The sequence below is a fragment of the Rhinolophus ferrumequinum genome, chromosome 6, assembly GCF_004115265.2.
Source record: "Rhinolophus ferrumequinum isolate MPI-CBG mRhiFer1 chromosome 6, mRhiFer1_v1.p, whole genome shotgun sequence".
In the NCBI taxonomy this organism is placed as follows: Eukaryota; Metazoa; Chordata; class Mammalia; order Chiroptera; family Rhinolophidae; genus Rhinolophus; species Rhinolophus ferrumequinum.
In genome coordinates, this window is record NC_046289.1 from 67344081 (window position 1) to 67371293 (window position 27213).

At 38.0% G+C, this 27213-nt stretch overlaps 1 protein-coding gene across 10 annotated transcripts in view; it reads left to right on the forward strand.

The window, feature by feature from the left end:
• Window positions 1-27213, forward strand: part of MEIS2 (Meis homeobox 2) — a 203413-nt gene that overhangs the window by 32160 nt on the left and 144040 nt on the right. The window lies entirely within an intron of this gene.

The following is a 27213-nucleotide window of genomic DNA, read 5'->3' on the forward strand; positions in this document are numbered from 1 at the left end:
TTTTTTTTCCTTCTAATTTTCATTATCTACCTGAAGGCCAGAATGGAGTGAGCTCAGCTGACCAGATTCTGAATATGGCTCTTCCAGTTATCCTGTGGAAGACATAGTATGGGGCAGTTTGGTGAAGTCCTGAGGTTAAGGGCTCAAACTCCAGAGGGAAGAGCCTGGGTACGCTTCTAATCTTAGCTACCTGTAACCTAGATTTGTCCCTTTTGTAAGGGAGTTTGTGGAGTGCCTGGGTGACCATGTATACCTGGCATGTAATAACCATCCATTAAATGTTAGTTTTATTAATATTATCATTTTTGTAAGCTCTCACGGACTTACCTTACATCTATGTGGGATGAGGATATGAAGGGATTCTTAGGTCTTCCAACTCTAACATGTGTCTATTAGTTTTTAAATATCATTCAAAATCCAAATTATACCTGCAAAATGATACCCTACATTACATTTTACATTTCTGTTTCTTAATACATTTTTACATAAATTTTCATTTGATTCCCCCCAGAATTCTCAGGTTGAACCCCATTTTCTGGATGAGGCAGCAAGCTTGGCCTTGAAAAGGGTCAATGACTCATCTGTCAGCACAGAGAAAGGAAGCAGAATTAAAACAAGTCCATTTCACTTTGTTTCCTGTTCTTTACCTGCAAAGTGTGTTTTGCATAAAAAGGCACTCAGTTCACAAATGGTGTAAAATTTAATGACTGCAACTGACTGTCCTGAGAAAGTCATTAAAACCTCTATGTCATCTCTCTAATCAAAAGGCTGCCACCCTTCTATTATTTCTTTATAACAACCTTTTATTTTTATTTCTTCAACTTAACCTGGAGCCGTGAGCTCTCACATGCCACTTGTTAAAGATTTTAAATCAGTTACTTATGCTTTGAAAAAGTAATTTCTTTTCCATTTTTTTTAAATGTATATTGGTCAGATCCATAGGGTCAGTCTTTGAGTAGGTAGAGGAGAGATCAAAAATTAAATTGATGTATTCTAAAGGCTTAGGTCTCTCCTCGTGCTTAGAAATGAAAAAGAATATAAGAGGTGCTGAGCTATAAAATAATGAGATTGCTTTTCTTCCAAGACTTGCCAAAACTCTTATTTCATAGTCACCAACTTCATATATAAGTAATAATGCTTATTTGCATTTTACTATTTGCTCTTTGCATCAAATATCCATTGGCTTTGGGGATAATAAGAATTCTGCCACCCAAAGAAAATCTACCATTTCCATTAGTAACATATCCGACAGGATCAAAAAAAATTGGAGTGTTAGTGAATATTTCATACTGTGGGTTTTTTAAGAGATACTTTTGTGTGCATGAAGAGTTTCTTGAAAATACTCATTTCGATTTCCTTTTTAATTTGTTCACCAACATCACTTAATTACCTCTGCAACCTGCTAGAAGCACTCACTAGACGGACTTTAAAAAATTAAGTCAGGATGATTTCTTTTTAGCTATAAATGGGTTTAACATCTGGCTTGAAAATATCAAAGCAGTAAAATAAAACCACACACTTTAATTGAAAGGTACTTCTGCAATATTCAAAGCATAGTGTCATAATGTCAGTCATATGTATTGTTCAAATTCTTCAGAGCTCCTGAATTACTTCAAGTTATCCTCAATATTCTGAGAAAGTTATTTTCTGCCCTACTATGGAATAAAAAAGAACCAGTCAGGGCTTCCTCTTCTCTTTGACAATATTTTTTCTCTAAAGGATTTCTTGACACTCTCTTTAGTTCTTGACTTCCAGGGCTGTTCCTGACAAATCTCCAGAGATGTATTTCAGTGCCGATAGTTGTGTCAAAAGCATGAAGCCACTTGCCCAGGTGCTATAACCTCACATTTGATTGCCTGCAATGCACCAGCTAAAGTGCTTAAACTGCAGCCTGCCTAGGGGCTTCCAGAATTTACGTTATGCATTGTTGAAAGGCTATCCTTTGAAGTGGGACCATGTAAGTAGTTTTAATCTCTAGCTGACCCGGTCTTGAAAACGTCTGGCAATATTAGGTCATGAGCGAATATAGGAATGAGAATGTTAAGGCATGATTTCAAAATCATGTAATAGCCTATGTTTATAGTTTTCTATACTTTTATAAAGATCTAAACAGTACATTTGTAAATATCTAGTTATCTTTGCATTCGACATTTCTATGGGAATCGGTTCCCCAAGAAATTATACCAGAGAATAGATAATTTATTCCCTCTTTAGAAATGTTGTACTTGTTTGTTGATTTTTACTCACTGGATTGGGTTTGTAGTTTAAAGAGAAGTTAATCCTGACTTTCTTAAAACCTATAGAGTTTCAGGATTTCTTAAAGACAATGGCCTTTGATACTCCAATCCAATAAAATTTCCCACGCGTAAGTAATTTCCTATACCCTCTTTTGCTCAAGTTCTGGGACAATGTCGATGGTGTCTAGACAATTAAGTTGAGAGTTGACTAATTATTCAATTATTTTGACTAATGAAAATAAAAATCAATATTTTATTTTCTATACTAATAATAAATCAACCTAAATTTATTTCAATTTCTCAATTCACTTTGTCAGTGTAAATGTGTTTTATTGTGTCATGTACTGTAAGGATTCCCAATATGGCTCATAATGTCTCTTCTAAATTTTAATAAATGATATAATTTTATTTGTTCATAATTTTGGATAGTTACAGTATAACAATTTATGTTGTATTTTCACATAATTAGACAAACAGAGATTTCTTACCAGCATTATATGTTCAGTATTGAACCCCTGTACTGGCATCTTTAATTTCCTAGTTTTCTCCTTACTTGATAGTATATTGTGTGGAGACACAGATAAGGCATTTTTCTCTTTTGATTTCCTAAGTTCAGAAAAAAATAACATTTTATTTTGGTTGAGATACCATAGCAAGTCATCACTGGACCTTAATATCAGTTTATTCTTTGCTTTTATAGACTATAGGTTTTCCTCAGAAACCACTGCCTAACTTACCATTAAGTTGATCAAGTTTTTCATATATTGGACATTAAACACATTGTTTCGTTTCATACCTTGACCAGTGCTAGTCTAAGAACGGTTTGACTCAAGCAGGAGTTTTAGCTCAGATCTTGTAATTCAACACCCATTGGTTGGAGACTGTCCTTCTCTTTATATTAGTTCATTTTTTATGACCTCCTTATAATGTGTCATATATTATTATGGAAGAGAAAAACTAATGTGATATGTGAGCTAATATCTGTTTAAGAATTTTAAAGCACACTATCTTGGATTTGATCTTTACCTTTCCAGATGCCATCCTTGTTGTAGACCGAGACCCAGTTCTTCAATTTGATTATTACCATTTCTGGATTTAAAAAAAAAAAAAAAAGCTAAATTAAGGAAAAGTGCCTATGATATATTTGCCCAAATTTGGCAGCAATAACAGAAACATCATCATTATCACAGCCAATATTTGACAACTACTCTAGGCCAGATATTGTGCTACATTTACTTAGTATGATTGAATATAACCTTGTGTAGGTTTTCCAAATGGGAAAATGGGGGATTAGAGAAGCTAAGTAACTTTCCTTTCTTCAAATATCTAGAAAGTGGCCAGGCCAAGATTCTAACTCAGGTCTGTCTGACCCCCAAATCCAGGCTTTTAACCACTTGGCCACACCCTGTCTACAAGAAGAGGTGTCAGTAGTATCAGATACCTTTCATCAGCCCAGAAATTGGGGCTGAAGGGGTTTTACCCCATTCTGAAAACTTCAAGTGGATTTTGATATTTTCTGTCACATACCCAGACATTTCTCTAAATTCTTTCATTCATCATAGAGCCTAACAGCGTTGGAGATCAAATTCATATCTAGAAATCTAGCCTATAAATTCTGATTTGGTGGCAGGTTTCTAAAGCCATGTATAATCTTGGCAAATTATTGGTAGTATATGGAATTGGCATCTTACCACATTCCCTGAAGGCCACACAGAGTACTCCCAACATTTTTCTGATATTGTTTCAAGAGTCAGGTGACCAAACAAAGTTTACTAAGCCATTATCTTGATGACTAGGATGATGATGAAGGTAAAAACATCACTGGTTCCTAAATTTCTCAGCTATTTCAATGAACATATGATTAGATCAGTTAAATTGAAAACCAAATACTTACTAGAAAGTCCTTATGACATATAATAGAACTAAGTAGAAGATGATCAATTTGGATAAATTCTTCAAGGGTTCTTAAATGTTCCTTTCATACCATATCATTGTCCTTATTGGGATAGAACTAGAATTTGTGAAGGATCTCATTGGAATTTCTTCCAGGTAGTTGCAGAATTTAAATATTTATTAACCTGTTCACTCTCCATGGTCATAGGACAAGATCACAGACAAAGTAAGAGGAGACTAAAGTTGCATGTTCCAGTCTTCCAGGTGAAGGGTCTCCCCTTGTGCCTCTTTGACCCCATCTTTGGGGTCTATCTTCTTTGCTACAGCCTTATGTGTTTGCAGCTAAAGTTCTTTATTGATATCTGTTGCTTATTATTATAACTTTTGACTCTGAAGGAGGGACATTCTCAAATAGTTTTCCAGGCCGACTTTAGCAATCCTACTTCCTCTCTAAGAAGACAAGTTAGAATATGTCAGACTGTCATGATACTTAGGCCCTGCCGTTCTTACGCCAGGTGGGCATCAGAATTATCCCAATGGTGTCAGTGAAAGGGAGGACCAACTTGTTAGTTTAGTGCCACATGCAAAGTATATTGAACTGGAGATCAGAGACCTTTGAGTCATAGGTCACACTGACTTATTCTGGGCATCTGGGTCTTTGGAAATTTCTTGTGCCTTTTGTTATAACTTGTTGTGGAGACAGAGTAAAAACATTGTAGTAGGCTTCTGAGCAGATCACTGACAGTGGAGTGTCAGGAGCTGCAAATTCTAGTCTCAGCTGTAATATCTCCTATTAAATTAAGCAATTCACTTGGAAAAATAAAATGCCTTATTTGAATTTACATAATTATACTGATTTCTCTTACATCCTACCTCCTTTTTTTAAGCATGTTTAGATTTTTTAAACATTCTTTTGAGATGTTTTATGGCTGCTATTTTATTTATAGTGAAGATCCAAATTTCAAAAGTTAAGAGGAAATGGTACTCTTATGAAAAGGGTTTTAGAAAAACTGGTTCAATGACTACAGCTGTAAGTTTCTCCAACCATCTCCCAAAAGGCCTAGAATTCCTGCCTCCTTGTATAATTTGTTTCAAAGAAATATTTTGGTCACTTTAGGATTTTTTTTTTAAATGTTAATTCCAAGTATTGAAAGATTTGATGCCAGCCTATGTCCCAAATAAGTGACTTGACAAAGTAGACAAAGTAACAAGCTACTTCTGAAACATTATTAATGTATTTTGAGTGTGGATACCTTTGCAACTAAGAACTCTGATATGTATGTAGTAGTTTGCTGGTTTTACCTAAAGACCTATGTGTTAAAGATACTTTATAGATGCAGGTGCATTATCGTTGCATGTAGCATTTTCTGGATTATAGAGACTGATCTGATTCCTGGGTGAGATGTAAATTAGTCATCTCCTCCCTTGAACACTTCCACTGTGGGCCTGGGTGACCTTCTCTTAGGGTATCTGATTACATTGCGATTCTCTAACACAGCTTCTTTGAAGAAGACACCCCAGTCCTTTCAGCCCCAATCTCCCACTGTTTGACTCCTTGCACTATTGTGGCACTTAGAAGAATGTTTGTGTACATCCAGTGGGACGGTCTGTTTTGACTTGAAAGATAGAGCACCTGGAGCTGGAGTCCTATGCTCAGGGAAAGTAGTAATAGGAATGAAAAATGCAGATGTGGGTAGTCACACCAGCAATGAGGATCAGAAGCAAATCCGTGCCGGAGTTTTACTATGCCTATTTAAAATTATTAACTGAATCATATATTCTCTGCAGGGAATTCTTAACTTTTTTGGTTAATTTCCTTTCTTGATTGATAGAGCTGCAAACTGTGTGATACTCTTAAAATAGATGATAATTAAATTCATACTGCGTCATTATTAAGCACCTATTTTCTTCCCAGATTCCTATGGCAGATAAAACATGATCTGGCCCAAAAGTTCCTATTTTTAGGGTAGTCTCTGCAATTGTTAGAATTGTTCAGAATCCTTGCATTCTAGAGCTGATGCCAAATGCTGCGTATCAGATTCATAGTACTGGAAATGGTGATATAAGTCATTACAAGATCATAAACATGTTAATTTTATTCACTTTGTTTCATTGGATCCCACCCAAATTTCCATAAAAAGTTCAGATACCAATTTCACCTCCCATGTAATATATTTTTTTTTCCATTTGAGCCTGTGTCATAAGTGTTTAATTTATTTTCAGTTATCTTCCAAACACCCCCTGAAAAAGGCATAGAGCACATACATACATGTCCCAGGGTTACAGATACTAAACTGGCAAATTTTGCACACAGGAACTTCCTGGAACTGAAATGTCCATGTAGAACACGTGCTTATTTTAACAGATAGTACTGCTGTTTTGAGAACACTGAAATACCTGCCCAAAGGAAAGCTTATGAAACTGGGTTCTTTAAAGTTAGTAGATTCTAACAAGTGAAATGACACACATTCTTAAGAATATGTCTCTTGTCAGTTCCTGTTAATCCCAAGGCAGCTGAAAGGGGACACCTGAAAGCCCCAAAGCTAAATTTTGAAAAATGTACTTTTGGGAAGTTTGATAATTAAAAACCAAAAAAAAAAATGAGAGTGCATTTAGGAAAACATTATATGTCTGCAAACCTTAGTATCTTAAAGACATGTAAGAACTTGAATCCCATTTCTGAGTGTGTTTAATTTTTTTTTAATAAACAAACACACAAATTGCTTCGTTTTTACAGAAATGATCAGTGTCCTTAGATTCGATTGCTTAGGACTATAGCAGATAATTTGAAAGCATTTCTTAATTCTTTATCTGCCATATGTAATATTTCAGCCATGACTATTTTATTTTACTTTTAAATATATAATTTGTAAATAGGAGCAATGTTGATAGACTTGTTTGACTCCCTTCTAGAAATAAATGACTCATTTTGGATTGCATCTGAGAGATTCAAGCTGCTCTAAGTAACAATCCACGACAATGAGAAAATTGTTATATTATTCATCTAGGCAGCAGGAAATTAAAAAAAAAAAAAAAAAGCAAAGCCTGCTCCCCTAGTAACTGGGACCTTTTATTTATAACAAACTTTATGCTTGTGTCAGTTCTGAACGTTAAGCAAATGAGCATACTTCTTACCCCTCATTTTTGTTTTTGTACCTTGTCATGCACTATGTACATTGGTGGTCATTTACATGCAATTGAATATACATCGATCAAAAAAGTCATCTTAATATTATGAATGATTCTTACAAAAGATTCTGATATTTTCTTTCAAATTAATTTTTCTATTTGCAAGGTATTCAAAATACATGTGTTTGCTTTTAAAATGGGATTTTCCTTTGAAAAGAAATCCCCTGGAAAAGGGACACCTCTGTTTTCTTTTTAAATGCAGGAAATCAGCAACACCTCTGGCAGTTATCTTACCTCATAATACAGTCCAGTAAAAGTGGTGGGATCTTTACCCAAGGGATCTGTGGAACCTTTGCTGATAAATTTGGTGCCCACTGCTGTCCTCATTGTTTTGAAACTGAAGAGAGTAGGGGTGGAGGGAGGAAAACACAATTTTAACGTGGAAATTACTTAGACATATAAAGTTTATTTCCCAAGGAGGAAAGAGCTTTGTGACTGCCCAGATCCCATGATGCAACCTTCTGACAACTGGGTGTCTGCTGGAGAAGTCTGTGAGAGATGACCTTTTGACCTAGGAAGGAATGCTGTGAAGGTGGAAAATGTACTCTCAGCCCAGGGTTGGGGAGGGGGCACCCCCACTCCCCCCCCCGCTCCCCCCCCAACTCCCAGAACATGGAAAACAGTTCCAGCCCTCTGCTTACAAGATCCTAGCTTGGTTTTAGCTTTGACTTTGGTATAAGACAATAAAAACTTGAAGGATTCTCCTAAAATTATTCCAGACCTTTACTGTTACTTCCACCATCTGAAACAGGAGTTTTCCTGCAAACATATGTTGCAAGTGGCTTGAGAAATCAGCTATGTTCTTTCCACCAGCTTATGGGCTAGAACACATGTCTTTGACATGTTTTCCTGCAGGGACTGAAGCCTATGGATGTTGGCTTGGAGGCCTTAGATGGGTGTGGGGGGATGGAGTGAGGGCAGGTAGAGAATAAGTCCATTGCTCTAAAAGCATTCCCAGTAGCCATGATCTTTGTAGAAACAAAAATCCATTGTGCAGGGCTGTAATCTGAGAAACTTTCTGTTATTGCACTTGTTCTACTCACCAACATTGATCCTCGGTACATGTGACCCTTTGAAAAGGAGCACCATGTTGGTGATTCCTCTTATTACTAAATACTATTGTGTTTATAATGACCATTTATATATGGTTACACTCCACGCCCGTTCGGTTAATAGGCATTCCGGAACTCATTGATGCCACCTGACTGTATATCCTTGGCCTCTTGGTTATTCTCCTTACTCTGTCTTCTGTCATTCCTTGATGTCCTCTATGAAAATGTAATAGGGAGCTTTTAGCATTGCTGAAAATTGGGTAACACAAATTCTTTCGGGGAGGGGGAAAAAAGGACAAAAAAGCCTGGCAAAGCCTTGAAGAAAATAGGTTACTTTATTTTATTTTATTTTTTTTCAGTTCCACAATGTGTCTGCATGCTTTCGCACTGATTTCTCAGCTAGTTGGGTCCCAGGAGGCCCCACTGAGCCCTGTACTGCTCAGGGAGTTGCAGCTGTATAAAATGGGGGAAAAATGTAGTTTGTACGAATTGTTCTTTACCTTGGTTTGGGTTCAGAATGGCAGCTGCACTCCGACTTTGTGTGTGACAGCACAAAGGCCAGCAAAACTGAAAAGCAAGTCAGCAAGTAGAGAGACAAAAGCAACGATCAGCTAATACAGCTCCACATGGCCTGACTAATTTATGAGAAAAAAACTGTTCTGTTCATTGGATCAGCACTCTGAGGAGGCAGGTGGAATTGCAGGAAGTTTTCATTGACTCTCCTGAGCAACTAAGGACGCCACGAGAGATTCTCCTCAGTTTGAACTTTATCAGGGTCTACGCTTAATCAATAGAGTATTGGAAAAAGAATTAATTACTAAAGCAGAATAAAACAGCTGCATTTTAAACTAAGGATCCATCAATTCAGTAATCTTCCAGTTACAGGCTAGGTGCCGTGAGGATTTGACTCTATGTAATGAGGAACCCGGGGAGTTTCCTCATGAACAGGCTGGGAATTCACATTAGCCTATTTCAGCTATTTGTCATTAGTACAACTCATTTCTCCTCTCCTGCATTACACTTTGTATTTTATGTACGGTGGAATCCACGACATTCCCACATTCTTGGGAGGGAGCGCGTGAAGGCGGAAATCATTGTCACCCTGAGAAAGAGCCTTAACCTTGCTGGGCCTCTTTATTCTCCAAGCTGCAGAGGCAGCGGTTCGGAGCCAGACCCCACTCGATTGTGTTCAGGTGTGGGGGGGCAGGAGGGGGTCCGGGCCCGGCTTGTTGAAGACGCACTGGTTAGAAGCCAGCCTGGAAATGTTTCATCTGCGATTTCCATAACGAAGGATATCAAGGAGGGCTGAGGAGGGTTATGGGAGATGAATTAGGTTTTTAGTGAGCTCATTAGGAAGCCAAACAGAGTTGAGACGGCGAGGCGGTGAGCGGGTCTGTAATCAGTTCTGCTCGCTTTGTTCCTTGCCTTCGGGACATCTCTGGAAAACTTGGTGGCAGGGGCTGCCGCGCGGGTGCTGAGCAGAGGCTGCCGTCCTGGTGGCTGACTTGTTGATTTGTAAACCTCTTAATTCATTTTTTTCTTTCTTTCTTTTTTTTTTTGGTTCAATTTAATCTTTTCTTTCTGAAGGAAAATTAGTTGAATGTTAGCTCTCTTTGCACTATTCACCTCTTAAATTATGCTCATTTTGAAGAGCTTGTTATGCCTGAATAAACATGAAATGACTTGGCATTTTCCCATCAGAGGCACACCCATTTTAACACCATGTATTTACCATTCCTGGAAATGTCTCATTAACTTCTGAAAATCTGCGAGCATGATATTTTGGGCTACTGTAACACACCTCTTGGCAGTCACAGAAGGCAGTTTGGTTAATTCCTCATAATATCCATTTTTATTCTCAACATGAAGAAAGACTCTCTATAGAAAATTGATGCAGTTTGCTCTGCTAATTTTCATGCTCATTCCAATTAATTTAACATGACCCAGATTTTCTTCCTCGGGCTCATCCTGACTAATTAGTAAAGCAACACCTAGAACAAGTTATGTTTAATAACATTGAGGAACACTAGTTGTGAGTGATTTTGATGCTAATAAAGATATTCACTGATGGGACAGATATTTTATGTCAATTACAGTATGTAATTTAGAAGTCCCAATGTGCTGGTTGGTGTATGGAAAGGCTAGCAAATCACTCTGGGAGATAATAGTGTTTTTAAGACTTCGGCAGCACCTAAATAACCACTGGGACCAATTACTTTATTTATTTATTTATTTATTTATTTATTTATTTATTTATTTATTTATTTATTTATTTATTGTACAGCCAGCAGGATTGTTAACTGATCCCACGGTAATGAAAGGGGTGGAGCTGTTACGTTACAAAACTGACTCATATTTACTGGGCCCCAGCTTTCAGTACTTACTGAACCTTAGCGAGGGAGGAGAGGAAAAACAATCCTGAGCATCAGAAAGCAGCGTTTGTTCAAGAGGAAGGAGTGGTTTCTGCACTTCTGTGGTTGGAGTTCTTTTATCATACTTTTGTCAGTGAGATGAATCAATTTTAACTCTTACAGCAAGGTTAAAAGTGGTGGTGGCATTGGCAGCGGTGGAAGGTATCCAAAGTCGAGTCATGTCTAGAATGGGAGTGGTTGAGAGCTCTCTTCTTTCTTACAAAGAAGACAGATAAAGAAGGAAAGGCTCCAGGGATGAAAAACAAAAACAAAAACAAAACAAAAAAGCCCACAGGGAAGAATTATGATATATTACTTTTTATTAAACATTTCTTCAGTGCCTACTATGTGCCGGGCACTGTTCTGTGTGCTGGGAGTACAGAGTGATATGATGGACCTCGTCCTGTCCTCATGACGCTTACAGTCATGGTAAAATGTAAATTTCCTATTATCTTAATAGGCCACAGAAATTTTGGCTTACTGAATGATTCAATAGGGTATAGAAATGTTATGACGTTTTATGAGGATGGAAAATTCTGGATAGATGGGCGCTGAAGTCTCAGGGATAACCATCCTGGGAAGCAGTGTCCTGTAGTGTTTTTAGGGCGTGGATATGAACCCTGTCTCTGCCACTTAGTACTCCGTTGACTTTGGGCAACTTGCTCAATCTCTCTAAGCCTCAGTTTCTTTATGTGTAAAAGGAAAATCAACCCTGATAGGATACTGAGAATTAAATGAGGTAATCCCTATAAAGTGCTTAGCAGAGTGGCTGGAAGAGTGTAAGTGCTCAATAAATATTGTTTGTTTGTTTTTTTTATTAATGTTGCTGTTGTTATTATGGAAACACTTAGAGGGAAAATTTCTCCAGAGGCATATAATAGAATATACTCTAATCATTTCTCAATGTTAATTATTATTGTTGAAGTTTGAAATTAGAATTGACAAGAATAGCTCCTTTTTCTAAGTAGTATGAACAGGCTTTTTGCTACATCTCTATGTAAAAATGTAGCCGTCTCCCATCTCCTAATTGTTTGTTGGTAAGTTTTTTATGCGTAATGTTTTGGCTTCTCATAGGTCAGGGCTTCTGTTATTAGTATTTATTTACACTTTACCTTTTTATCTACTCAATATAGAAATAGAAAATAATTGAAGAGCTTTATAAGAGTGAGGTTAGACATATTGCTAGAAACAAGCAGAATGAAAAATAGAAAAAGCAAAAGAAACAACTACATTATGATTGATAGAAAAGCTGAAACTATTGCTTTATGAAATTGCCATTTCGGTAGGTTAAAAATGGTCAAATATTAGCAATTTCAGATGGTTCAACCTAATAATATTCATAGACCATAAGTAATGGAAAGTGCTTCAGGCAAGGCAACGAGTTAGCAAAATGTTAACCGTACTTGCTTTATCTGTTAAATGAGGATAATAGTATATAACGCTTACACTTTGTTGTGGTGACCAGGAGTTGGAAAAAAACTATTTGAAAGCTGAAATCACTACGTAAATGTAAGGTATTTTAACCCAAGATCTCATATTTTTAAGTCTAGGACACAAGTCTCACAACAACCAGTCAGGTAATTATTTTCCTACTATTTTGCGATTGATGTCAACTTCACTTTCCAACAGAATAATACATCAATTATAAGAGAAACTAGGTGTTTTGGTGGGAATTGTATAGATGTAAAACATATTTTCAAAATGGAGTAATCCTCTAATTTATACAGTTCTTTTCACATTTCTGGTCATTTAAATAATACACCACTTTTGGGAATTTCTAATTTGCTTTAGAATCTTTGAATTTTAACATAAAGTGAGACTCAAGATATAAATAGTTGAGGAAGTCATTACCAATTTTAGTAGATCTGCATGATATAAATTGAACAGTTATCATTTAGCTCTGCTAAGATCCTCTGTTAGGAATAGTTTTACAATTATGAAATGAAGTTGGCCACCTCTTCCGTGATTACTGACTGGTGGTAGAAATTGTGTTGTACTGGGTCAGCAGCGAATTCCTCACTCAAATGGTGTCGAGTCAGCTGGTTTTTAATTTGTTATCTTCTCAAGAGTGCATTCACCGACTTTATCACTGAGAAGAATGACTCCCTAGCCTAGTGTGATCAAGATCCGGAAATTCGCTGCATCAGCATATTAAGGTTGGACTGCTGTTTGATTGGTGGCTCTGAGATCTGATCTAACAGCAAAGATGTCAGTTCTCTCATAGGCTGGTTTGCACTGGTATATGAATAAACCTACTGAGAGAACAAACCATCTCCTTTTTCTCCTGGGAGATGGTTGAACAACTTTTCCTCTCAAACAAAGACCTTTACAGCTCCCGTTTTTATCAGCTAACAGAGCCTGAATAAAGTTTATGATGGTTCTCCTTGAGTTGAGTTGTCTGTCTTTCTGATAGACTATGGGGGTGTGCAATGGCAAACTAATAATTTTGTGGCTTTCGGCTCCTTGTCTTTCTAGAATTAGATGGATGACAATCAGGTGTGAGGTTTATTACATAGTAGCAAATGTGGCCTTTTGCTTTGTGCCATTTTTGAAGTCTCAGGAAAACATTATTTTTCTTAACCAAATGTGTTTTTCAGCCAGTGGTGACTCTGTTTTCATTGTTTCCCATGTGAATGAGTCATTAAAAAGAAATGAAAGGAGGAAGGAAAAAGTAAGAATGATATGAAACTCACTCTTATTGACTATCTGATACCAGCCAAATATCACACATCTCAAAATACAGATGAATCACTTGGCCATGATCAGGCGTTAATAAATACCATTTACCCAGGTTCAAAGCCAGAAGGCACTGTTCCCCCCCACATTCTACTCTTTGAAAATATGAATTCCACTTCATATAGAAGTATAGGCTGTGTGGTGCAGTTGAGCTCAGAGATGAGAGTTGAAGATCCAGCTTTGTTATTGACTAGCCACACGACTTCAGAGAAGTTTCTTAACATGTATGGCTTTACTTTCTGAAGATATTAATGGTAATTAAAATATCAAACTCTGAACTGTCCTGCAGATGAGACACCTCTTGTATAATAGCTGGCACATTCTAGGTGCTCCACAAATGTTAGTTCCTTTCCATATTCATATGATAGGTTCAGGGATTAGCTGAAGACATGGAGCTGGCTGGCAAGTGTTAATATTAATTCTGTAGTTCCCATTTTTAATCTTAAGGGTGCTCAAAGCCTTTCATGTGTGGCGTCATTTTCCTCTGAAATCGACTAAGATCTCCAGTGTAAGACCCTTTTTAAGATTAGGAGGAATGGGTTCATACTGAACTACCCAAAAGAGTTTTTTGAAGATAGCTTATTAAGAATTATTTCTCTTACCTTTTTTATTATTGGTACTTTTTTGGCAACTTGAATAGATCATTTAATAATATTTCTCATAATGGGATTTGGCCAATGGAGAAAAATATTTTTCAGTAAAACCTGCAAAGTGTGTTCTGACCATCCATGTTGCGTCTTCATAAGTCAACGGGTTTATAAGTATCATGTTGGGCTTCTCTCTACAGCATCTTTCAAATGCTGCTCTAACTCATTTCATCCTTACAGACCGTCACTGGGATAACTGTGAGAATCTGCACTCGCACTCCCTGTATTGTATGCTATGCTTTCCACTAAAACCTGTTTAATGCCAAATAACAGGTTTATGGAGATTTGCTTTTAATCTGCTTACCATTATTTTTATGAACTTTATTGAGGTATATTTTTCATCCCCAAATTTCACCCACTTAAAGTATACAATTTAATGAGTTTTGACAGTTGTATACACTCATGAGACCAGCACGATAATCTAGATAGTATACATTTCCATCAGCACCCAAAAGTTTCCTCGTACTCCTTTTTAGTCCATCTCTCCCTCTGTAGCTGTCTTCAAGCAACCATTGATGTACTTTTGGTCATTATACATTAGCTTGCATTTTCTAGAATTTAATATATTTGGAATCATACATTGTGCAGTTATTTTGTGTTTGACCTTTTCCATTTAGCATAATGACAGATATGTAACATGATGTGTTCATCAGTACTTTGTTCTTTTTTAATACTGAGTAGTATTTCTGTGTATGGATATACCACATTTTGTTTATCCTTTCACATTAGTTCATTTTAAGAAAGGAAATAACTAACATTTATTGATGCACCTTTACTGTGTCAGATGCTGTGTGAAGCTAGATGTCCTATATAAAGTTCCTAAGCTTGTTAGTAAGTGTAAAGCGCCTGGTACAGGTAGCGATTTAACAAATAATAGCTGTTACACTTATTGTTTCATTTAATTCTCACAATTAACCTATTGGGTATGTATAATTCTTCCCATTTCATAGATGAGGAAACTGAGGTTCAGACTGTTAATCTCTTGACTGAGGTCACACTCAACCAGTAAGAAATAGATCTGGGTATTCAGTATAAGATCTGTTTTATCCAACAGCTCGTGCTTCTTCCATGGCATCATCATTTTCCCCCAAGGGTATGTGCACTTATGTGGGGAGGGGGCAGAGGTACAGAGTGGAGGGCCAAGGAGTAAGTCAGAAGTGACCCTCCACTTTATAAAGTAGTACAGCTGCTCAAAGAAATAAAGTCAGAAATTTAAAAAAAGAAGGGTGAACCAAGTACGTAGGGCACTCTTCAAAAATAGGACACCTCTGTTGTTAATTGTCTCTTTTAATCAAGATGTTTCTTCTAAACAGTTTATCTTACAAGTTGATGTTGAAATTTATGAAACATCAACGCTATGGCCAGTTTTTAACTCTAAGAGATCAAATTCCAGATAGCTTCTGTTTCCAAGTTTTAGATATAAACCCTAAAAAATAAAGCACATTCTAAGGAATATGAGAGTCATCCATTCATTCATTCAATAAAAGATGAGGTACATACTATATCCATAATGTTATTCATTTCTAAGAATGACATAAAAAAAATGTAGTTCCTGACTTGAAGAAGCTTATGTAGAAGAAATGTAAAAGAAATGTAGGAGTGGGGTGTGTGTGTGTGTGTGTGTGTGTGTGTGTGCCTGTGTGTGTACATCTCTGGAGTTACTCTGGTTGTTGAAGTAAGCCTTGAAAAGGTAACTAATTTGGGCTAGGCTTTTGCAATAATGCAATGGAAATGAGAGTGAAGAAAGATTAATTTCAGTATTAAGGTCAATTTACTTTTTATTAATGCATATATTTGTAATGTATACAGTATAGAATTCATCCCAAATGTTTTTGAGTACATGTTTTTTTGTTTGTTTGTTTTGTTTTTTGGTTTTTTTTTAATATGAAGTGTGTTGAGATGACATTAGTAAGTGGCCTTGAAATCACATTGTTTTGAAGCAACTCAGAAAAGATTATGGATACCTTCAACCTCAGCTAATAGGATTTGATATTTCTTCCAGCATGCTTTTTTGTATAAGGAAGCCAAAATGTGTTCATTTAACAAATATATAACAGCTTTATTGAGATATAATTCACATACTCTATAATTCACCCATTTAAAGTGTACAATTCGATGGTTTTCAGTATATTTACAGACTTGTGCAACCATCACTATGATGAAGTTTAGAAATTTTCATCACCCAAAAAGAAACTCGGCATCCACTAGCAGTCATTCTCCATTTAAAGTAAACTTTGAAAGGGCCCCTGTGTCTGTAGTTCTTTAGTACATAAGCTATATAAAGAAAATCAATTTATGCTAACTTAGATTATTCTTATTAAGCAGTCATATTATTTGTTTCCCTTAGGCCTATTACATATACATTGTGGATATCCATTTGCATTACATTACAAAAACATACCTGCTTGTTCTCAAATCATATAGTAGATTTATTTAAGACATTGTAATAAGTAGAATACCAAAATGCACAGGAGCTACTGTTTAAATGTTATTAATATTTTTTATAAATTTCTTAAACAAAAATCCAGAGTTTTATTAGGAAACTCTTGTGTGAAAATATTCTTTAAAAAAATGTACAAAATATAATTTTCTAATAATTAACAAACATGCTCCAAATCTGACATGTTAATAGTTTATAAAGTATTCGCCCAAAACCAGTTATCAACTTCATACTACTGTTCTTTTTTCTGTATGTAGCTGTGCCTAGCTTCCTGAAAATTTCCCAGAGGGAATGTTGGTAGATATCTCAATCTAGTTGTTCTAGTAAGTAAGCATTATTATTATTGAGATGGCTATCTTTTCGCTAAAGACAAAGGATTTCTTTTTGCGTTATTTAACAGAGTCAGTTGCAAAATTACACTTTTATTAAAACATTCTATTGTTTTCATTTAACAATTGAGAGAGTAGAAGAAATATTTAGTCTCTTTGTTTTTGCCGTCCTGCTATGGAAAATAGTATCTACTGATACAAATTCACAGAGAAATACCATATTAAGAGTTCAAAGTGATCTAATGTTTGCTATTATAAAAATGTACTGTCCCTATTTTTGTTTTAGAGGGTAAATATGATAATGAAGTAAAGATCCTAAAAATTGAATGAAATAATTTTTGCTACAGATAGAACTTTGCATTTTAGTTTATTCCTCCTAACAAATTTTATTATTGGTTGATATTTAATGTTTCATTAAATATAAAAGTATGCTAAAAGAGACAATAAGATAGAAAATCTCATAGTTAGTGATAAAATGAGAATATAACCGGAGTATACTGAACATACAGGTTTGATGTAGTTAATACATGCTTCAAAGCAGACTAATTGTATTCTAATTTTAGTACAAAATGTTAAAAATACATTTTATGTAAAAAGGACTTTTGTAGGAAATTCTTTTTGCAAATATAAAGGCCATATCTTTCCTTGAAAGACCTGTTGATTCAGAGATGTTAGCCAGCTATCTTTACTAAAACACTTTACAATGCTAAAAATAGTCCACTTCAGTTAAATATGGATATTTTAAAAAAGAAAATCCCAGTTAGACTGCAACAGAAGGACATTTTGTGTGACAATATTTTGCATGATTAAAAATTTAAACAGAATAACAGCTATTTATATTTACAGTTACATGAGAGTAATTACTAAAGCAGACAAAATACTTAGAGCATAATTTAATAATGTTTTCCTCTAGCAAAGGTGCCAAAATTGTTATTTGCATAATTTTCACAATTTGTACAGCAACATAGCTAAGTGAAATTGAGAAGACATCTCTCCCCAGCCACCTTTTTTCTTTTGTAGGAGATGTGGGGAAGAGACTCACATATCATAACTCATTTTTGTGTAATTTTGCATAAAAATCGTGACACTTGTGTCAAACCATTAGGTGAAAGAGATGTGTTCCATTCATACTTTCTCTTTTAGGGTCGGCCTTTCAATGGCCAGCCTCAGCCCAACTTCAAGGCTCCTAATTATAACATTTACTGGTTCAAAGATTAACCCTCTGAGAGGGGCATTCTGGGCTGTCGGTAACTTGATCAGCTTGGTCTTCTCTCGGTCTCTCTCTCTCTCTCTCTCTCTCTCTCTCTCTCTCTCTCTCTCTCTCTCTCTCTCTCTCTCTCTCTCTCTCTCTCTCTCTCTCGTTCTTTGTATCTCAGGAGGGAGATGATGGTATCTGGCACATTCCTAGGATGACTTGAAGATAGCAGCCCTCTGTGTTTAGGGCTGAAAGATTGTGAACCCTGTTAGCTGAAATGCCACTCTGGGGAGGTGAACAGAACATTAAAAAAGCTTTAGCTGTAGATAGTGTAGTGCAAGTAGAGTCAAATTTGAGAGCTGGGACTTGAGTGGACATTTGTCCCTGCTTTCTGCCTTAATAAAATCTGAGTGTTAACGGTGGAAAAGGGCATTGGAGAGATCACTAAAAATGAATCATTAGAGTGCCCAGAAGAGCTTTATTCTGATGTACTGTGAATAACTTCAGGACCTACTCTGTACTTTTATATGTGCTTATCAGGCAACTGAGTAACAAGTACATTCTTTTATCCTACACCACGGAGATTAAGCAATCTGCTGAATTATAATGGCAAAGGAATATACTGTTCTACTGGCTCCAGTCAGTATCCTTTAGAGAATTCTGTGGGAGGTTAGGAGAGTAGTTATCCTTTCTTGAAATATTTAAAAATTTTCAAGTAAAATATATATCTCAAACAAGAGTCACCAACTTAAGTGAACCGTAGGCTAAGAGTATTGGAAGCTTCCGTTCATTTCTGCTGTAAAGGATTAGAAGGTTCCAGTCAATAAACAAAGCCATTTTATGGCTCCTGACGGGTAAATTCAGGGGACTGATTTGGTCAAGGACCAGTATGAGGATGTTTCTGTTCAACAGTTAACAGGATTCAACATGATATGGAAAATACAGGCGTGCAAAACTATACTACGACACTCGCGTTGCCAGCTTAAGCCTAAAACACAGCCACATTTACATATGTGTCCATCTGTCTGTTTTTACACTTTATTTTTCCAACCAGTGGGTGAAGTGGTTTTCATCCAAGCTGCAGTCTGAATTTTTTTTTCACCCACCACTTTTCATTATATTATATAGATGCATATTTTAAAGTGCATGTTATTTGTCTCTGGACACACAGTTGCACAGCCTTGGCTGGGTTTTCGTTTTTTCTTCTGGAAGGTGAGCTCATCTTCCCAGGCCTCCGCGTTGCAGCTGCCTGCACCAGCCAGGTTGCCTGGGGATCACTCAGTTAGGGCACAGTTTGCTGCCTTCGCCAGGTTGTAGAAATCCTCCGATGCAGGCCAGAGTGAAGCTGCCGGGGCCACAATCCAGGGTGAGCCGGTGAGAATGGAAGTGCTTTCGGTCTCTTCAGTGGAGAGCCTGCATAAATCCTGTGTAAATAGAGGGAGGATAACAAAGAATGAGCCCCTGCAGCTCTGAGCATTTGGAGCCATTTGGGGCTGAATTTGCTAAATGCTGCTTATACCGCCTGAAAAGTTGAAGAGAAAGGAGCATAAAATCCCCTCTTTTTTTCCCTTTCTGCTCCTACCCCGGGGGGAGGGTGTTCAGGACCAGGGAAGCCTGAGGTAAGCCGATGAAGACTTGTTTTTTCAGTGCTCTTTTGAGTGTGAAAAAGGTGGCCTGGGTCACTGTCCTCTCTTTAATGTCGGAAAACCCACACAGTTAGTAAATGTTGCATGTAAACGAAAGCATTTCATCTCTTCTGCTTCCCTCCATGCTAGTGGGCCATGAACTAGTCACTTGAAAAATCACAGAAAAATTTCACTTTAACGTGTCCAGACAGTTAAGCACAGCAGGAGAGTAAAAGAGATCAGTAATTAGCAGGTCTCACTGCTGGCCCCGCACCCCACCTCTCGCCCTTCACCCTCCCCACATTTCTGGGTCTGCAGCTTCCCCCTCCCCCAACCTGATCTGATGTGAAAGAAAGGTAAATTGCAAGTGGAAAAAGATTTACTTTGAGGATGGTTCTTGGAAAGCAAGTTTTGCAAGGCTGTCATCTAAAACAGAGCTAGGCAAAGGCTGCAGTAGCTGCTGCTGCTTCTTGGTGTTTTTTTGTTTGTTTTGTTTTGTTATTTGGTTTTTTTTTGCATCTCATTTGAAACCCTGATGCAGATTTCTCGGTAGGATATCCTAAATTAAACTCCTGGAGGGTAGTCCCTGAAAGAAAATATCTTTTGACTCTTAGTGCATTTTAATGCTTTTCAAAGTACTATATTAAGAGAAAAAAAGCATAATGAAATGATGGCAGAACATGAGCTCACAAAGAACTGTGTGTTGCCGTTCCATAGCTGCATAATACTTCATTTTTTCAAAAGATTTTTTAATGAAAATATAGCTAGCATACAATATTATGTTTCAGGGTTACAGCATAGTTGCTCAACATTTGTAGACCTAAACAAGTGATCACCATGATAAGTCCAGCAGCCATCTGATAAAATTATTGACTATATTCCCTATGCCGTCCATTCTGATACTTCATTTTTAACAGGAATCTTCTCAGTGATCTGAGCAGCGTGGGCAATGGGTAGCCCACTCTCTCCAGCACTCTCTCCCCCACATTGGAATAGGGCAGGTTTGAGATGGAGCACCATTTTCATAAACAATATATGCCACGTGTCTCAGGCGTGTAAGGACCATGTTTGAGGAGGGCTATGCACCTTGCGATCAGTAAAACACTGGGCATGATACACCCATTGCCTACAGGGCAGGGAGAGGGGAGTGCGGGAGCCCAAGGCTTGGTTATTAGAACAGGTTACCAGAATCAGGTAATGTCCTTCAGGGACACTTTCTTCAAAGTAGGTTACATTCTCACAGGACTCTCATAATATGTCTAAAGGCTCTCACTACCAATTTGTCCATTCCACTAACATTTGAATATTTACTATGTGTCAAGCCTTGGGAATCAGAAATGAATAAGACACACCTCCTGCCTTGAAAAAGCTGGACAGACAAATTAGTAAACAGATAAATTGCAAACCAGAAGAGTAAATATAACAAAAGCGAGGACCAATTGCTGAAGAAGTAGAAAGCATAGTATAATACTAACTTTGTTAATGGGGACTGGGGAATGTTTTACAAAGGAGGTCCCTTTTCCACTGTGTTTTGAAGGTTGAATAGGAGTTTGCCTGGGCAGAGAAGAATGAATTGGGAAGGAGGGAAAGAAAAAACATGAAGATAAAGGGCATTCCAGGCCAAGGGGAAAGGACTAACTACATGGAATCTTGAAAGATCCCTTGCCTCAGAAAAGTCTTTAAAATTCAACAGATGCTCTCATTTCAAAATTGTATTTAATTTGAACTTTAGATCCACAGGGAACAATAATGATCCTATATAGTTAATGGATATACCTCTTTGTATAAAAATATGTATCTGCTTGTTTCTTGGTTCATATTTATTGTGAAATATGCTGTCACTCACTATCTCTTTGGGGTGTAAATACGAATATACAAGGCCTCATTCTTGAGGTTTGTTTCTTGAGCAGTGAGGACTAATCCAGAATCTAGCTTCACTCTTCAAAGCTTGTCCTCCCAGCAGTTTAAGGGAGAAAATAGAGGATGTGAACTTGGTTTTTGAAGGATAACCGCCATTCTGCCACTAACTGTGTGACCTTTGACAAGTTAATTTCTTTGAGTCTCAATTTTTTTATCTGTAAAATTCAATTGACAACAGTAACTATTTCCTTCATTTATTGTGAAGATTAAATGAGGATTGGAACATTTCAGGTGCCTAATGAAAGTTACTTGTGATAATAGTGATAATTAAAGTGATAATAGCATTGATGAAGAACAGGACCCTGTATTCTGGAGATAGCGATATGGTATAGAAAAGGGACCACTCTATTTAACATGAAATAAAAACATTTTAAAAACTCTGTAATTAGTGTATGTATATGTATGCATATGTACATATGGCTACAGGTAAAAATATGCAGTTCATGTACAAATATATTTGGGCACTGGTGTACAAATTGGTGAGTTATTTGAAAAAGATACAATTAGTTTATATACAACCAGGTTTATAATCACACATATCAATATCTATGTATTCATGAATATACCTAATTCCTGGAAATAGATTGTTTGGAAGATTTTTTGTGTGTGTGTGTGTGTGTGTGTGTGTGAAGTTAGTGAATTTATATTGTACAAACTGAAAATGATAATGAATATAGTGAGTTTCTATTTATCAAAAAAGAGAGGGGAAAATAGCTATGTTCTTCCAGATGAGATATTTTTTAAAGCATGTATTTTCTATGAATGTATTTAACTATTAAACGTGGTCCAAAACTTGGGGAAGTGAGGATTAAATAACGCACCACCAACTTATCCAAAAGAAGGACAAATGGTATTCACCCAAATACATATTCATTTGTCCTAATTATTTCTCTGAAAATACAGGACTGAGAGATCAGTTTTAGATGTTTGTTATTTGAGAGTGTACCAAAATGTCATAGAAACCGTATTCTATTTTTGAAAAAGTGACTTTGAGGCAGGGGCAATATAGCACTTTAACTGCAGTTGTGTGAAGTATTTAATAGCACTGCACAGGGATGGCATCAAAGCCCGTGAGATACTGACTCTATGGACAGTATATTCTCAAATATTTGTAGCATCTCTGGGCTCTGAAAGTCGTTCTGGTACTGTCCATATAAGGGTCCCCACTTGGACCACAATAAATCCATTATAAAAACCCCAAGTCGTGAAGACTCTTGCCCGAATATATCTAAATCCCTCAGGCACTGGCTTACTTTGGGGAGAAAACTTTGCACATTTCTCTTTGAACCTGCATTAGCCCGTCCAGCTCTAGCTCAGCCTCAACCCTGGGCCCTCGATCTAAACTCTCTTCTGCACGTTACCTACCGGATCAAGCCTTGCTTAGATCAGTCTTTGATAACAGGGTTCAAATGAGGTAATGCTCTGGAAAGTAAAAGATAACTTGCAACATTGATGTGAGAATACCAATGGTAGTAACACTGGACTTGAAATTGCCTAGACTCCAGTTGATCCTTGATCACATGTAGCTGCGGAATCTTGGGCAAGCATTTAACTTCCTGGACTCAGTTTCTTCACTGCTAAATGTCTGAGTTGTTTGTTTTGTGGGAGTGGGAAGGGGGAGCAGATGGAAGAAGATGGACTAGGATCTTCTTGGTTGTTGCATTATATTTCCGACAGGGCAAGAAGGCCATATCCCAGTGGGGTTGAACTCATCATAGCACATCATCACCATTTGCATCATTTGTTTATTCTGAGCCAAGCAGTTAATGACTACCCTATAGACAGAGTTTTGGCTAGCTGGAATAAAACTATATGCCAGTGAAAGGAAGTGGCGTCCTTCGGCCTGGGTGGTTTTTATGACCAAGAATTTTATGGATTGAGAATCTCTGCTTTAGAATCATCTGAGGATCCTCTCATAATATGCCCTTATCTTTCCTTGATTCACACTGGCTGCACAGCTACGGATATGGATTTTGCCTCCACCTGGAAACCCTGCTCTGAGCATAGTGTGCTCAGCTGTAGAAGGGATGTCTGACTTCCTCCAGAGCGTGGGTGTAAATCCAGCCGGAGATGCTCCCCAGATCCCGCCGAGTGTTGATACGGGAGGAATACCTAGAGATTCGATGCAGGTCTTCAGACAACCACCCCCAGGATGGCAGGCTGCGGGGAGCCTCTGTGCTCTGCAGCAGTGCTTCTCAAACTTGAGTGGGCCTCAGATTCATCTGGGGTGCTTGGTGACCCTCAGATTGCTAGAGCCCACTCCCGGGGAGATTCAGGTTCAGGAGGTCTGGGGCAGGTCCAAGCATTTGCATTTCTCACAGTGTCTTCGTCAGTGGTCCCCATTTTGAGGGTCGATGTTCTACAGCTTCTTTCTTCCTGTTTAACCCTCACTAGCAGGAGATTAGGATGGGGCTTCATTTTGTTGGCCAGGACATGTGACTAAGGCCCAAGCCAGCCTGCAGGTGGTCAGCGTGACCACTAACACCAGTCCTGAGAGGAAAATACAATTTTAACCGAGGTTGCATTTTATTTCAAATCATCTAGGTTAGTGGCTTCCAAAAGGTAGTTTAAGAACCAGTGCTGGGCTGATTGCATAAGCAAACCCAAGAAACGTGTTAAAAATACAAATTCCTTGTCCCTGCCCCAGGATATTTTGATTTCAGTAAGTCTAGGATGAGGCCTGGGGACCTGTGATTTAAACAATCTCCCCGATGATTTAATCCACTTCCAAGTTATCTGTCCCCGGGCCTTGAATATTTCTCCCCGTGGTCAGAAACTGTGTTCTGTTACTACACGGCTATTTGGAGTATCTTTGCCCAAAAGTTAGACTGTGCCCTGAGTGCAGGGATTAGCAACCTTTTAAGAGAAGCATGTCCAGTATTTCTCTATTTGTTTTTTCATCATCAGAGGGGGCAGCATTGGTGGAATGGCCTGTGGACCAGCCCCTCAGAAAGGCCCTAATGGGCACCGAGTTCTTTGAAGAAGCACCATTCCTGGCATGTTTAGAAGTGACTCTGTATACAAGGGCAACCCACCCAGCCCCTTGGATACTGTAATGAATATGCTTCCTCCAGTTTGGGATTATCAAAAAGCGGGCGAGCCCTTGAAGAAGCCCAGTGTTAAGTTCAGTCATTCACTCAGCCAACAATCACTGGGTGTCTGCTCTCAGGAGGTATGCTCTCAGGAGAAAAAGATAAACCAGAAACAGTTCCTGTTCTCAGGGATCCCACACTTTGGAATCGTAACTTCAGATGCTAAGATGTTCGCTGTTACCTCCTATACCTCTCTTGGTACATGCATTTGTCCTGGCATACACACCCTTTTTCTGCACAAAAACTCTTTTGGGACAGGGGCCAAGGATTGCCAGCTATCTTACATAGGCACACACGCAGTCTGAAAGCAAGAAGACAATACCCACTTTCAGAGTTACTAACTCTGGTGTCATTGGCACAATTTTATTTTAGGTTGCAGATCACAAAGTTGCCTTTTAAAATTTTGCTTTATGCTGTTGTCAGTCCTCTGTGCTGGAGTTAGTTCACAACCCACTGAAGGAAAAGGCAGTGGTATTTATTGTGTATTTGGAGATGGGAATTCCTCTTTATAGAGGTATGAACACTAATATTAATTTAAGAATCTAATGTCTAGTATCCAGTTGTTATAAAAATAGGCACATTTTCCTTTACAATTATTTGTTACAGTGGATCCCAATTGAAATAGTTTACATTTATAAAAAATGGAGTGCTTGATTTTAAAATTCATATATTGCTCCTGTCTTCTCCAGTTTGTCAGTCATCAGAGGATGCTCAATCTAGCTCTATTTTTTTCCTTGAGCTAAATATAGTGAATCATATAGTTTGAAGGTGTTACTAGCTCTCTTTGCTTTTAAGCAAGAGAAAACGCTCTGTGGAAGTGCTCCCCCTCGTTTTTTAAGGTCATTGATTGGGTTTAAAAGACAAATGCCTTTTTTTGTTGAACTTTCCTCATTTCAGCCATTAACCTTTGAAAATAAGTATATTCAGAAATCTATCAAAAAAAAGCTAAATGAGATTTTAACAAAATCCTGACAATTTCAGCTTAAACATATACACAGAAACCATATGTGCTTAGAAAGAAATATATACACACAGGCATTGTTTACAGCATGTGTTTTTATATTTGGAAGACATTGAAGGCAGAGCCCTTCCATACATACATTATCTGAAATGTACATCCAGATAGCCCACATAGATTTTCCATTAAGGAACGAAGATATCTTTATCCGTAGTAGGTAGACAGACTGACTGACTTCAAACTTGCACTTGCAGTGTGGATTTTTTTTTTTTTCCTCATCTCCGGGTACTGCTTTTCAAAATCGCCTCGGGCTACAGAACAGCACCTCAGATCCCCAAGGCCCACTGCCTGGCTCCTAATAGCCACTCTCCATCTGTGTCACATGAACAGCTGATGAGATCGCTCCAGTGTCTGTATTTCGGAGAGCACATCCACCCAGGTTAAAATGCTAGGGTTGCCAAGGAGCAGTCAGAAGCCATTAGTGTGGGTGAGAATTTGCCTTGCAGCAGTTGCTTGCCGTGGTGGAAAGCGTTTGCGTGTGTCCCTGCTCGAGCTTGTGTGTGTGTGTGTGTGTGTGTGTGTGTGTGTGTGTGCTTGTGCACACGGCCCCTCGGTGTACATGGGCGTGCAGGGAACCTAGACACATGAAGAGTAGACTCCATATATCCAGTATTCAAAAGTCAAATGCCTTTTGTTTCCCTGTACTCTGATTAGTTCTTTGACTATTTGGGGTCCCTTTGACTCACTCTCTTTTTTTTTTTTTATCATAACAGACGGCAAAGAAAAAGAGAACAGCAACTTCGGGGTCATGCTCTAGTGTTTGGGCAGATGGAAGGGAGCTGCTTTGCCTTGGGGCAGGGTGGTTGTAATGAAGTGGCCTGTCAGTCTGTAAATAGTGAGGGTCATCTCTTCCATGTGATGGAGGGTATCGCATTGCAGTGAAAATGGAAATGTCAATAAAATTAATCTGCCAGCTCTTTGCTGTGGCTTTTCTGCTTCTCTGGTCAAAGAAGGTTGAGGGTTTTTTTTCAGAGAGAAAGGAAAAGAACAGGTACAGGGGAGCCCACACAGCAGACCCTGAAGTTGGGAGGCAGGGGCCTCAGGGGCAGGATGGCATGGTGTGGCCCAGTGCGAGAGGAGGGAGCTTGTCTGGGAATGAGCCGTGCGTCTGTGGCATTCCCCAGGAAGCTGCGGAGCGGCCAGCTCAGGCTACATTGAGCACAGAGTTTATTGTTTTAGGCTTTCTTGGACAAGGTTTTTACTTAGCATGGGATTTATGGCATTTACTGCTAATGAATGTCTATTCTTAAATTACAAAAAAGCCCATCTCAGCGCAATTCCCAGATGTCCTTCCAGGACCCTGGCTTCTTAAACACCAGCGGGGAGCATAAACTCTCCACTTCTCTGTTTTCCTCTTTCGTGTGGTTCCAGGCTAATGATGTGCAAGGAAAACACAGCCATCTATAAAGCCCCAGTGCTGTCCCCGTAT